Source organism: Oncorhynchus gorbuscha, linkage group LGY (genome assembly GCF_021184085.1).
Source record: "Oncorhynchus gorbuscha isolate QuinsamMale2020 ecotype Even-year linkage group LGY, OgorEven_v1.0, whole genome shotgun sequence".
Taxonomy (NCBI): domain Eukaryota; kingdom Metazoa; phylum Chordata; class Actinopteri; order Salmoniformes; family Salmonidae; genus Oncorhynchus; species Oncorhynchus gorbuscha.
This window is the reverse complement of record NC_060199.1, coordinates 2,950,716-2,964,579: the sequence shown is the minus strand read 5'-3', so window position 1 is coordinate 2,964,579 and position 13,864 is coordinate 2,950,716. Positions and strand designations below refer to the sequence as shown.

The window sequence follows — 13,864 nt, the reverse complement described above, 5'->3', positions numbered from 1 at the left end:
CGTGGACTGGGAGGGGTACGGTCCGGAGGAGAGGTGCTGGGTACCGGTGGGGGACATCTTGGATCCATCCATGTTGAGGGATTTCCATCGCCTCCATCCGGATCGCCCTGCACCTCGTCCTCCGGGGCGACCTCGAGGCCGGTGTCGGCGCGCTGCGGGAGCCGCGCGTCAGAGGGGGGGGTACTGTCACGAGTCCGACCGAGGGTGGTTCCCCTTCCCGGGCGGGTGGCGCTCGGCGGTCGTCATCACCGGCCTATTAGCTGCCACTGATTGTTTTTCCTCCCCCTCCTTGTATGTTTAGTGGTAGCACCTGTTTATGTTTAATTAGTTTGTCTTTATTAGACAGCCGGCCCGCCTGGTTGTTGTGCGGGATTATTTCATTGTAAACCTTCGGCTCTGTTGTAGAGGTACGTGCTTAGTCGTGATTTTTTCTATTTGTACTTTTTTCCCTGTGTTTGGGAACGTTACTTTTGTGTGCACCCTGTGGTGCGTTGGTGCTAGTAAAGACGCACAGCATTGAACTCTGTCTCCTGCATTTGACTCCACACCCACGACACCCGGAGCATTACAGGGTGAAGCAATAGGTTGCTATTAAAAAAAAATAATTGCTTTCATGGAGGATCGGCTTGAATTGTGAGGATGACCACACAATTAATTTTATTTATAAGGGCACAGGGCGAGACCCAGATGCAGACTTGGGAGGCAGATGGTTCGAGTCTCTGATAATTATTGTAATCTAAGGGGCAGGCAAGAGAATGGCCGTGGATGGGCAAAACATCCTAAACAAGGTCCAGGAGGATCGCTGGGAAAGGACGGCCTCTACTCCCACGTCGGAAACGTCAACCTCAACCACAAACTGACGAGTCGGGTACGGAAGGATGAGGATGGGGCAGTAGGGAATCTTTAGTTCCCCAAAAGCCTCGTTCACTGCTGGTGGGCTGCCTATGAGCTAACTCCCTAATTTGCTCCATAATAGCCTTGAACCCTTCGTCGTGGCTTTCCTTCAGGGAACGAAGCCCTTCCAAAAACTCCAGCAGTTGCTCCTCATGCCTCCGAATGGTGGCTCCTTGCAGGGAGATAGCGTGGCGGAGCTGGTCCAAGGGCACAGGGCAAGACCCAGATGCCGAGACGGGAGGCAGATGGTTCGAGTCTCTGATATTTATTCAAGTGTCAAGTGACAGGCAAAACATCATAAACAAGGAGTCCAGGAGGTACAGAGTGGTAGGCAGGCTCAAGGTCAGGACAGGCAGTATGGTCAGGCAGGCGGGTTCAGAGTCAAGGAAGGCGAGGGTCAAAACCGGGAGGACTAGCAAAAAAGAAAGATAAGAAAAAGCAGGCGCATGGAAAAGCTGGTAGACTTGACAAGACAAGACTAACTGGTAACAGACAATCAGGAACACCACAATAAATCCCCAGGGTCTAATAGGGAAAATGGGTGACACCTGGAGGTGGGTGGAGACAATCACAAAGACAGGTGAAACAGATCAGGGTGTGACATTAATAATAAGACAAATCTATTGGTTTTCTACGCAAAGTTGCAAAGGAAATGTTGTGATCCATTTGATAAGCTCAAGAGACCAGCAAAATTGACAAAAGAGTGTGGAGGTATAGCAGGAACAATAACATCTAGTGGTACTTTCACAATACTTTTTGCTAAATAATGTAAGTGACTTCAATTACTAATTTCTCTGAACTGGAAAAAAAATATCACCAGATTCACAGGGAATACATTACATAGTATGGAGAAGCAATACTCCAAGCCACTGCTTCATACTACTTAGAGAACTGATACTGTATACCCGTTGTTGGGGTGGGATTGGCATGGGGTGGCACTGGGCACACCGCGCACCACTTCCCAGTATTCTTCTTGCCAATGTCCAGTCTCTCGACAACAAGGTTGATGAAATCCGAGCAAGGGTGGCATTCCAGAGGGACATCAGAGACTGCAACGTTCTTTGCTTTACGGAGACATGGCTTACTGGGAAAACGCTATCCAGGGCGGTGCAGCCAACGGGTTTCTCCACGCATCGCGCCGACAGAAACAAACATCTCTCTGGTAAGAAGAGTGGCGGGGGCGTATGCCTCATGACTAACGGGACATGGTGTGATGAAGGAAACATACAGGAACTCAAATCCTTCTGTTCACCTGATTTAGAATTCCTCACAATCAAATGTAGACCGCATTATCTTCCAAGAGAATTCTCTTCGATTATAATCACAGCCGTATATATCCCCCCCAAGCAGACACATCGATGGCTCTGAACGAACTTTATTTAACTCTTTGCAAACTGGAAAACATTTATCCGGAGGCTGCATTCATTGTAGCTGGGGATTTAAAAAAAGCCAATCTGAAAACAAGACTCCCTAAATTTTATCAGCATATCGATTGCGCAACCAGGGGTGGTAAAACCTTGGATCATTGTTACTCTAACTTCCGCGACGCATATAAGGCCCTGCCCCGCCCCCCTTTCGGAAAAGCTGACCACGACTCCATTTTGCTGATCCCTGCCTACAGGCAGAAATTAAAACAAGAGGCTCCCACGCTGAGGTCTGTCCAACGCTGGTCAGACCAAGCTGACTCTACACTCCAAGACTGCTTCCATCACGTGGACTGGGACATGTTTCGTATTGCGTCAGATGGGAATATTGACGAATACGCTGATTCGGTGTGCGAGTTCATTAGAACGTGCGTCGAAGATGTCGTTCCCATAGCAACGATAAAAACATTCCCTAACCAGAAACCGTGGATTGATGGCAGCATTCGCGTGAAACTGAAAGCGCGAACCACTGCTTTTAACCAGGGCAAGGTGTCTGGCAACATGACTGAATACAAACAGTGCAGCTATTCCCTCCGTAAGGCTATTAAACAAGCTAAGCGTCAGTACAGAGACAAAGTGGAATCTCAATTCAATGGCTCAGACACAAGAGGCATGTGGCAGGGTCTACAGTCAATCACGGACTACAAGATGAAATCCAGCCCAGTCACGGACCAGGATGTCTTGCTCCCAGGCAGACTAAATAACTTTTTGCCCGCTTTGAGGACAATACAGTGCCACTGACACGGCCTGCAACGGAAACATGCGGTCTCTCCTTCACTGCAGCCGAGGTGAGTAAGACATTTAAACGTGTTAACCCTCGCAAGGCTGCAGGCCCAGACGGCATCCCCAGCCGCGCCCTCAGAGCATGCGCAGACCAGCTGGCCGGTGTGTTTACGGACATATTCAATCAATCCCTATACCAGTCTGCTGTTCCCACATGCTTCAAGAGGGCCACCATTGTTCCTGTTCCCAAGAAAGCTAAGGTAACTGAGCTAAACGACTACCGCACCGTAGCACTCACTTCCGTCATCATGAAGTGCTTTGAGAGACTAGTCAAGGACCATATCACCTCCACCCTACCTGACACCCTAGACCCACTCCAATTTGCTTACCGCCCAAATAGGTCCACAGACGATGCAATCTCAACCACACTGCACACTGCCCTAACCCACCTGGACAAGAGGAATACCTATGTGAGAATGCTGTTCATCGACTACAGCTCGGCATTCAACACCATAGTACCCTCCAAGCTCGTCATCAAGCTCGAGACCCTGGGTCTCGACCCCGCCCTGTGCAACTGGGTACTGGACTTCCTGACGGGCCGCCCCCAGGTGGTGAGGGTAGGCAACAACATCTCCTCCCCGCTGATCCTCAACACGGGGGCCCCACAAGGGTGCGTTCTGAGCCCTCAACTGTACTCCCTGTTCACCCACGACTGCGTGGCCACGCACGCCTCCAACTCAATCATCAAGTTTGCGGACGACACAACTGTGGTAGGCTTGATTACCAACAACGACGAGACGGCCTACAGGGAGGAGGTGAGGGCCCTCGGAGTGTGGTGTCAGGAAAATAACCTCACACTCAACGTCAACAAAACTAAGGAGATGATTGTGGACTTCAGGAAACAGCAGAGGGAACACCCCCCTATCCACATCGATGGAACAGTAGTGGAGAGGGTAGCTAGTTTTAAGTTCCTCGGCATACACATCACAGACAAACTGAATTGGTCCACTCACACTGACAGCGTCGTGAAGAAGGCGCAGCAGCGCCTATTCAACCTCAGGAGGCTGAAGAAATTCGGCTTGTCACCAAAAGCACTCACAAACTTCTACAGATGCACAATCGAGAGCATCCTGGCGGGCTGTATCACCGCCTGGTACGGCAACTGCTCCGCCCTCAACCGTAAGGCTCTCCAGAGGGTAGTGAGGACTGCACAACGCATCACCGGGGGCAAACTACCTGCCCTCCAGGACACCTACACCACCCGTTGTTACAGGAAGGCCATAAAGATCATCAAGGACATCAACCACCCGAACCACTGCCTGTTCACCCCGCTATCATCCAGAAGGCGAGGTCAGTACAGGTGCATCAAAGCTGGGACCGAGAGACTACTGAAAAACAGCTTCTATCTCAAGGCCATCAGACTGTTAAACAGCCACCACTAACACTGAGTGGCTGCTGCCAACACACTGTCATTGACACTGACCCAACTCCAGCCATTTTAATAATGGGAATTGATGGGAAATGATGTAAATATATCACTAGCCACTTTAAACAATGCTACCTTATATAATGTTACTTACCCTACATTATTCATCTCATATGCAGATGTATATACTGTACTCTACATCATCGACTGCATCCTTATGTAACACATGTATCACTAGCCACTTTAACTATGCCACTTTGTTCACTTTGTCTACACACTCATCTCATATGTATATACTGTACTCGATACCATCTACTGTATGCTGCTCTGTACCATCACTCATTCATATATCCTTATGTACATGTTCCTTATCCCCTTACACTGTGTATAAGACAGTAGTTTTGGAATTGTTAGTTAGATTACTTGTTGGTTATCACTGCATTGTCGGAACTAGAAGCACAAGCATTTCGCTACACTCGCATTAACATCTGCTAACCATGTGTATGTGACAAATACAATTTGATTTGATTTGATTTGATTTGATTTGGTCCATGGGTGGCTTTTGACAATTTTGGGGGATTAGTTATGTCTTACTGTTGGGTACTATATTTATTGAATATTATCTGAATACTATATTTAAAATGGCCAATTTGGGTGCAATCAATTAGCTTAATTTTTCAGAGTTCAAATTCTACTTCAACAAAATAATTTTACTATCTTCAGAAAAGATTTCAGACAATTTGAGATGGTGGGTGTCAAAATCCTCTTTCTTGTATTTGAGGTGGAATGACCCCTGCTTTATATATTAAAGATTCTTGGTTGATGTTTTGGTCACTTTTAAATGCTGCCGGTGCTTTCACTCTAGTGGTAGCATGAGACGGAGTCTACAACCCACACAAGTGGCTCAGGTAGTATAGCTCATCCAGGATGGCACATCAATGCGAGCTGTGGCAAAAGGATTTGCTGTGTCTGTCAGCGTAGTGTCCAGAGCAGGAGAGGTGGAGGTGCTACCAGGAGACAGGCCAGTACATCAGGAGATGTGGAGGAGGCTGTAGGAGGGCAACAACCCAGCAGCAGGACCGCTACCTCTGCCTTTGTGCAAGGAGGAGCAGGAAGAGCACTGCCAGAGCCCTGCAAAATGACCTCCAGCAGGCCACAAATGTGCATGTGTCTGCTCAAACGGTCAGAAACAGACTCCATGAGGGTGGTATGAGGGCCCAAAGTCCACAAGTGGGGGTTGTGCTTACAGCCCAACACCGCGCAGGACGTTTGGCATATGCCAGAGAACACCAAGATTGGCAAATTCGCCACTGGCGCCCTGTGCTCTTCACAGATGAAAGCAAATTCAGACTGAGCACATGGGACAGATGTGACAGAGTCTGGAGACGCCGCGCTGAACGTTCTGCTGCCTGCAACATCCTCCAGTAAGACCGGTTTGGCGGTGGGTCAGTCACGGTGTGGGGTGGCATTTCTTTGGGGTCCACACAGCCCTCCATGTGCTCGCCAGAGGTAGCCTGACTGCCATTAGGTACCGAGATGAGATCCTCAGACCCCTTGTCAGACCATATGCTGGTGCGGTTGGCCCTGGGTTCCTCCTAATGCAAGACAATGCTAGACCTCATGTGGCTGGAGTGTGTCAGCAGTTCCTGCAAGAGGAAGGCATTGATGCTATGGACTGGCCTGCCCGTTCCCCAGACCTGAATCCAATTGATCTGGGACATCATGTCTCGCTCCATCCACCAGGGAGGTCATACAGGCATGTGGAGGCCACACACACTACTGAGCCTCATTTTGACTTGTTTTAAGGACATTACATCAAAGTTGGATCAGCCTGTAGTGTGGTTTTCCACTTTAATTTTGAGTGTCTCCAAATCCAGACCTCCATGGGGTTGATAAATTCGATTTCCATTGATAATGTTTGTGTGTTTTTGTTGTCAGCACATTCAACTATGTAAAGAAAAAACAATTTAATAAGAATATTTCATTCATTCAGATCTAGGATGTGTTATTTTAGTGTTCCCTTTATTTTTTGAGCAGTGTATAATGATTTGTAATGCACTTAATCAGTGTTACTATCAGACCTTGTGGGAATGAGGTAGTGTATGCAAAACAGGTTGTTTTTGTCTATTACCTATGTTTTTTGTTTTATTTTATTAATGAGTTAGGCTTTTATTCAATGTAACTATAATATATTGTATTTTACAGTAATAACTGAGGTAGAACCATTGATTTACACTGAGTGTACAAAACATTAGGAACACCTTCCTATTACTGAGTTGCATCCCCTTTTGCCCTCAGAACAGCATGGACTCTACAAGGTGTCAAAAGCGTTCCACAGGGATGCTGGCCCATGTTGATTCCTATAGTACCCAGAGTTGTGTCAAGTTGGCTGGATGTCCTATCGGTATTGAACCATTATTGAAACACACGAGAAGCTGTTGAACATGAAATACCCAGCAGTGTTGCAATTCTTGCGACACTCAAACCAGTGCCCCTGGCACCTACCAACATACCCTGTTCAAAGGCACAATAATCTTTTGTCTTTCCCATTCACCGTCTGAATGGCACATATAGACAATCCATGTCTCAATTGTCTCAAGCTTAAAAATCCTTCTTTAAACTTGTGATGGCCGGGGGCAGTATTGAGTAGCTTGGAAAAATAAGGTGCCCAGAGTAAACTGTCTGCTACTCAGGCCCAGTTGCTAATATATGGATATTATCAGATTTGGATAGAAAACACTCTGAAGTTTCTATAGCTGTTTGAATGATGTCTGTGAGTATAACTGATCTCATATGGCAGGCAAAAACCTGAGAAACAATCCAACCAGGAAGTGGGAAATCTGAGGTTAGTAGTTTTTCAACTCATTCCCTATTGAATACACCGTGTCTATGGGGTCATATTGCACTTCCTAAGGCTTCCACTAGATGTCAACAGTCTTTAGAACCTTGTTTGATGCTTCGAATGTGATGTGGGGGCGAATGAGAGAGGCATGACCTTGCACGTTCACGTGATAGTTAGCTTGAGTTCCATTGCAATTCTACAGACAAAGGAATTCTCCGGTTGGAACATTATTGAAGATTTATGTTAAAAACATTCTAAAGATTGATTCTATACATCATGTGACATGTTTCTACGGACTGTAACGGAACTTTTTGACTTTTCGTCTGCACCTAGTGAACGCGCTTTATGAATTTGGATTACTGTGCTAAATGCGTGAACATAAAGGAGCTATTTCGACATAACTTCTGTTGACTACACAACATGGCAGATATCTGTTTGGGTTGTTTTGGTCTCTGATCGCTGTACTCAGAGGATTCAGTCTCCTAGCTGATCGGATATACTCCAGGTTACGGTGGTCAGTCCAGATGAGGAAAGGGTGTTTAGCCCCCTCAAGCCAGTGTCTCCACACCTTCAGGGCCTTAAAACCTGTTAGGGCTAGGCTGAATACTGCCCCCTTTGGAGGAATTGTGTGCCCATAGTAAACAGAAAAAAAATCTGTCCAAAATTGCTAATATATGCATATAATAATAATTATTGAATAGAAAACACTATAAAGCTTCTATAACCGTTCAAATTATGTCTGTATGTAAAGCAGAACTCTCAGGGCAGCCATTCTCCCAAACTCTCTCTTGTCATCAGGAAATTTGGGCCAACTTTGATGTCATCGCCCCCACCCTTCCCAACCAGCTACGGATCTGGGAACAGGTTTCTATCTCTTCAGCGCAATGTCTCCTTTCAATGGGGCGTTTCATTGTGAAAATCGCGCGCTCCCTCACCCTTTGGCGGGCTAAAATCTTCGGGTCATGCGAAAATACATGTACTCTCATGCGCGCGTCGTGTCTGGAGCTCTCTTTGTTCCAGGATTCACCAAACGATGTCAGTTTGTCTGTTCGAGCTGAGAATTGTTTTGCACGTTTATAACATCCTAAAGCTTGATTTTGCACTTAGTTTGACCAGTTTAGTCATTACATTACATTTAAGTCATTTAGCAGACGCTCTTATCCAGAGCGACTTACAAATTGGTGCATTCACCTTATGACATCCAGTGGAACAGCCACTTTACAATAGTGCATCTACATATTTTAAGGGGGGTGAGAAGGATTACTTTATCCTATCCTAGGTATTCCTTAAAGAGGTGGGGTTTCAGGTGTCTCCGGAAGGTGGTGATTGACTCCGCTGTCCTGGCGTCGTGAGGGAGTTTGTTCCACCATTGGGGAGCCAGAGCAGCGAACAGTTTTGACTAGTCGACATATAATCTGTAATTTTGAAGTTTTGATGCGCATCCCCTAGAATTTTGGCTGCATTTCAGCCGGAATTTGTTGCGTTTGATAACCCAAAGACACAGACTTGAAAGCCAAATGCAGTTTTTGGTAAGTATGACTCCTTCCACAACTTCTGATCGAAGAACATCAAAGGTAAGGGAATATTTATGTGGTAATTTTGTGTTTCTGTGGACTCCAACATAGCGTAGACATATTGCTAATGTTTGAGCGCCGTCTCATATTATTGCCTAGTGAACGAATTCTGTAACGTTAAAAATAAATGTAACACAGCGGTTGCATTAAGAAGCAGTGTATCTTTCTAACTATATGTAGGACATGTATATTTAGTCAAAGTTTATGATGTGTATTGCTTGTTATCTGACGTTATCTGGTGGCGCTATCATAATTTCTCCGGACATTTGAGTAGCATTTTTTGAACATGGCGTCATTGTAAACAGAGATTTATGGATATAAATTGAATATTATTGAAAAAAACATAAATGTACTGTGTAACATGTCCTATTACTGTCATCTGATGAAGATTTTTAAAAGGTTAGTGAATTATTATGCGTTTGTTGATTGCATCTTTTGTTCAACATGGGTATTCAAATTAGCTGTGTCTTTGGTGGTGGTTTGACATAAATATGTGCTATGTTTTTGCCGTAAAACATTTTAGAAATCTGACTTGCTGGCTAGATGAACAAGGTGTTTATCTTTCATTTGAGCTATTGGACTTGTTAATGTGTGGAGGTTAAATATTTCTACGAATATTTTTGCATTCTGTGCGCCATCTTTTGAGTTGAGCGTGGGGGGGTGGTACCCCTTGGGGAACCTGTACCATCAACAGGTTAACCATAGCCATCAACTCTCTGTCCCCCACATCATAATTCCGCTCCGCTGGCCCGAGCTTCTTCGAAAAAAAAGCACAGGGGCGGAGCTTCGGTGGCGTACCCCAGCGCTGTGAGAGCACGGCACGTGAGCAGCGCCTTCAAACGACGGAAAGCTCCGTCCGCCTCTGCTGACCATGGTAAAAGCCCCCCCTTCAACAGTCAAAGTTTGATTTGATTTGATTTTGTAAATAAGAATATAATACATTAATGTGGATACTATGATGATCAAGAATAATCCTGAATGAATCGTGAATTATGATAAATGAGAACATTACAGACGCACACATATCATACAGCCATTCTTACGCTCTAACCAGTCACTAACCAGTGTCTGTGCAGTTACTGTACTGTATTGTACTATACTAAACTCTACTGTACTGTACTGTATTGTACTATACTAAACTCTACTGTACTGTACTGTATTGTACTGGCCTACTTTTCTTTACTGTACTGCACTGTGTTCTACTGTACTGTTGTGTGCTGTCTAAACTTGGGAAACAGACATATATGATTGGTTCAGATTTGGACTGACCAAATTTAAACTACATTTCAACGTTCAATGGAAGTCCTTTCACTGCTCAGTGGGTGTGGGGGCTGGTTACGGTAAATGGAAAGAGAGGGGCTCATGGGTAGGTGTTAGTAAGAGCTGGGAGAAGTGACATTAACTGGAGAGAGAGATAAGAGAGACCAGGAGAGAGAGAGGGAGGGTTTTCCAGACTGTCCAGACTTCACACTTGTTTTGGCAACCACATGACAGAAAGAGAAAGAAAACTGTTATGAGCTGAACAGTGGAAGGGAGGACAGTAGCAGGTAACCCAATTATGGTTTGTGACTAGTAATAATTCACATTGTAGCCAATTCTGTTACAGATTTTGGGGTCATTCTGGTACTGATTTGGTAACAGAATTATACTTTTTATTCACTTAATAACTAAATTGTTATCAGTAAAAAAACTATAACTAATTGGTTGGTCTACCTTTACTTGTTATTTCTGTGAACTTGCATTGTCCTCCTTATTAAGGACAGAAATGTGAAAATATTCTAAAGATATGTGGGTGTTTGGTAACAGAATGATACTAGACAACGTACAAAAGGCAAATAATTTATGCAACATTATTGTGTTTTGATATATTTCTAATAACGTTTTAACGTTTTCTGCTAGATGTTTTCTAAGACCCATTTTCACCTGTTTCACCAGAAATCAAATACTTTGCTTATTCAACATTTTTAAGATGGAAAATCATTGAACAATTATATGTAGCTGCTAGATACATATTGGGATGAGAGGCACACCCTCTTCGTTACAGAGAGAAGCAAGCCAGAGCCACAGGTGATTAGTACAGGTCAATTTGTTGTCAGGATCCATGTGTTAGGAGGATTGAGACACTGGTCAGTGACTGACTGGAGCACACATTTGTGTCAGTGATGTGTAATCTGTTGGACCGAGACAGATGTGAGATTAGGAGGTAGGGATGCATTCAGAGATGCACCGTTTGTAACACAGATCTTGGGATTGACATCACTGAGACACCTGTTGCGTGGGAAGGTCATGTGAGCAGGTTAAACTCAGAGAGGCCTAACAGGGGGGGGGCTAACTTTAACAGTATTGAATCAAAGTAACAGTACCAAGTTAAATTACAGAAAGTATCTCTATGTCTACAGGATAGTATCTGTCTCCTCAGTGAGTCATCGCTCCCTACTACTTCAACAAGATCCTCACTGCAGTCCTCACAATGCTCCAAACTAACACGCAACCATCACATAACTGTTGCCCCGTCTTCACTCCTCATGGAAGGAGGGTGCAGAGGAGGCTGGCGTACAGCAGGGGGAGAGGGTTTGAAAAGGGGGGGTTGTACGGAGTCTGTACGGAGTCTGAGAGTCCCAGCTGTCCATAGAGGGGTCACAGTACTTTCTAGCTCTAACCATTCAGGCTATACAGATGTTTTTGTTAGAAGGGTTAAAGCCCAACAGTGCAAACTTATGGTTAGTCCCAATTCTCCACGTTTTTTCAAAGGTCCAACACACCAGCTCCTCGTTAGTATAGTGGTGAGTATCCCCGCCTGTCACGCGGGAGACCGGGGTTCAATTCCCCGACGGGGAGAAAGGACTTCTTTTTTTTAGGGTGAACAATGCAGCTGAGCCCACAAAATTAAAAATATGCTTGGAGATGAAGCTTTATGATACGATTTCCAGCCTTGTATCAGTATTCCAAGGCATTGGTTGTTCAGTGGTAGAATTCTCGCCTGCCACGCGGGAGGCCCGGGTTCGATTCCCGGCCAATGCAGGATGTTTTGAACATGTGATTTTGAGAAGTATGCAAACCCCTGAGGAATAAATCTGTGTTCGATTGCCAGGCCAACAGACATCTCTGGTCTTGGTGGAGATCTCAACTGACTCTTGAAAAATCTGACTTTGCTTTCGTTTTCAGTTTGGACATTTACTCATTCTCAGGAGACTTTGGTGAATCCATTGTACATGTCCAGTGTGTGAGGTCATTTACTTTGTGCAAGGCTTTAGTTGTTAAATGGGAAACGAGAAACCAACTAGTCACTGACAACTGTCTTGAGTTTGGCATTTGTGACAATGTCCTGGGACATCCCACAAACTCGTCACCTTCTAACTACGATTGCGTGGCCTGTGAGTGGTGGAGAGCGAAACCGATTACATGTACGTGTTCGTCAGAGTCCCAGCTTTCCATGGAGGGGTCGCAGTCCTTTCTAGCTCTAACCATTCAGGCTATACAGATGTTTTTGTTAGAAGGGTTAAAGCCCAACAGTGCAAACTTATGGTTAGTCCCAATTCTCCACGTTTTTTCAAAGGTCCAACACACCAGCTCCTCGTTAGTATAGTGGTGAGTATCCCCGCCTGTCACGCGGGAGACCGGTGTTCAATTCCCCGACGGGGAGAAAGGACTTCTTTTTTTTAGGGTGAACAATGCAGCTGAGCCCACAAAATTAAAAATATGCTTGGAGATGAAGCTTTATGATACGATTTCCAGCCTTGTATCAGTATTCCAAGGCATTGGTTGTTCAGTGGTAGAATTCTCGCCTGCCACGCGGGAGGCCCGGGTTCGATTCCCGGCCAATGCAGGATGTTTTGAACATGTGATTTTGAGAAGTATGCAAACCCCTGAGGAATAAATCTGTGTTCGATTGCCAGGCCAACAGACATCTCTGGTCTTGGTGGAGATCTCAACTGACTCTTGAAAAATCTGACTTTGCTTTCGTTTTCAGTTTGGACATTTACTCATTCTCAGGAGACTTTGGTGAATCCATTGTACATGTCCAGTGTGTGAGGTCATTTACTTTGTGCAAGGCTTTAGTTGTTAAATGGGAAACGAGAAACCAACTAGTCACTGACAACTGTCTTGAGTTTGGCATTTGTGACAATGTCCTGGGACATCCCACAAACTCGTCACCTTCTAACTACGATTGCGTGGCCTGTGAGTGGTGGAGAGCGAAACCGATTACATGTACGTGTTCGTCAGAGTCCCAGCTTTCCATGGAGGGGTCGCAGTCCTTTCTAGCTCTAACCATTCAGGCTATACAGATGTTTTTGTTAGAAGGGTTAAAGCCCAACAGTGCAAACTTATGGTTAGTCCCAATTCTCCACGTTTTTCAAAGGTCCAACACACCAGCTCCTCGTTAGTATAGTGGTGAGTATCCCCGCCTGTCACGCGGGAGACCGGGGTTCAATTCCCCGACGGGGAGAAAGGACTTCTTTTTTTTAGGGTGAACAATGCAGCTGAGCCCACAAAATTAAAAATATGCTTGGAGATGAAGCTTTATGATACGATTTCCAGCCTTGTATCAGTATTCCAAGGCATTGGTTGTTCAGTGGTAGAATTCTCGCCTGCCACGCGGGAGGCCCGGGTTCGATTCCCGGCCAATGCAGGATGTTTTGAACATGTGATTTCGAGAAGTATGCAAACCCCTGAGGAATAAATCTGTGTTCGATTGCCAGGCCAACAGACATCTCTGGTCTTGGTGGAGATCTCAACTGACTCTTGAAAAATCTGACTTTGCTTTCGTTTTCAGTTTGGACATTTACTCATTCTCAGGAGACTTTGGTGAATCCATTGTACATGTCCAGTGTGTGAGGTCATTTACTTTGTGCAAGGCTTTAGTTGTTAAATGGGAAACGAGAAACCAACTAGTCACTGACAACTGTCTTGAGTTTGGCATTTGTGACAATGTCCTGGGACATCCCACAAACTCGTCACCTTCTAACTACGATTGCGTGGC

The 13,864-nt window shown here is 45.3% G+C and overlaps 3 non-coding genes across 3 annotated transcripts; all 3 read left to right on the top strand.

Moving 5' to 3' along the window:
- Positions 1-11,649: 11,649 nt before the first annotated feature.
- trnad-guc lies at positions 11,650-11,721 on the top strand. The gene has a single exon. It is a non-coding gene; the product is annotated as a tRNA-Asp (tRNA).
- Positions 11,722-12,454: 733 nt separating this feature from the next.
- Positions 12,455-12,526, top strand: trnad-guc. The gene has a single exon. It is a non-coding gene; the product is annotated as a tRNA-Asp (tRNA).
- A 732-nt stretch (positions 12,527-13,258) lies between these two features.
- Positions 13,259-13,330, top strand: trnad-guc. Its single transcript has one exon. It is a non-coding gene; the product is annotated as a tRNA-Asp (tRNA).
- Positions 13,331-13,864: the final 534 nt, after the last annotated feature.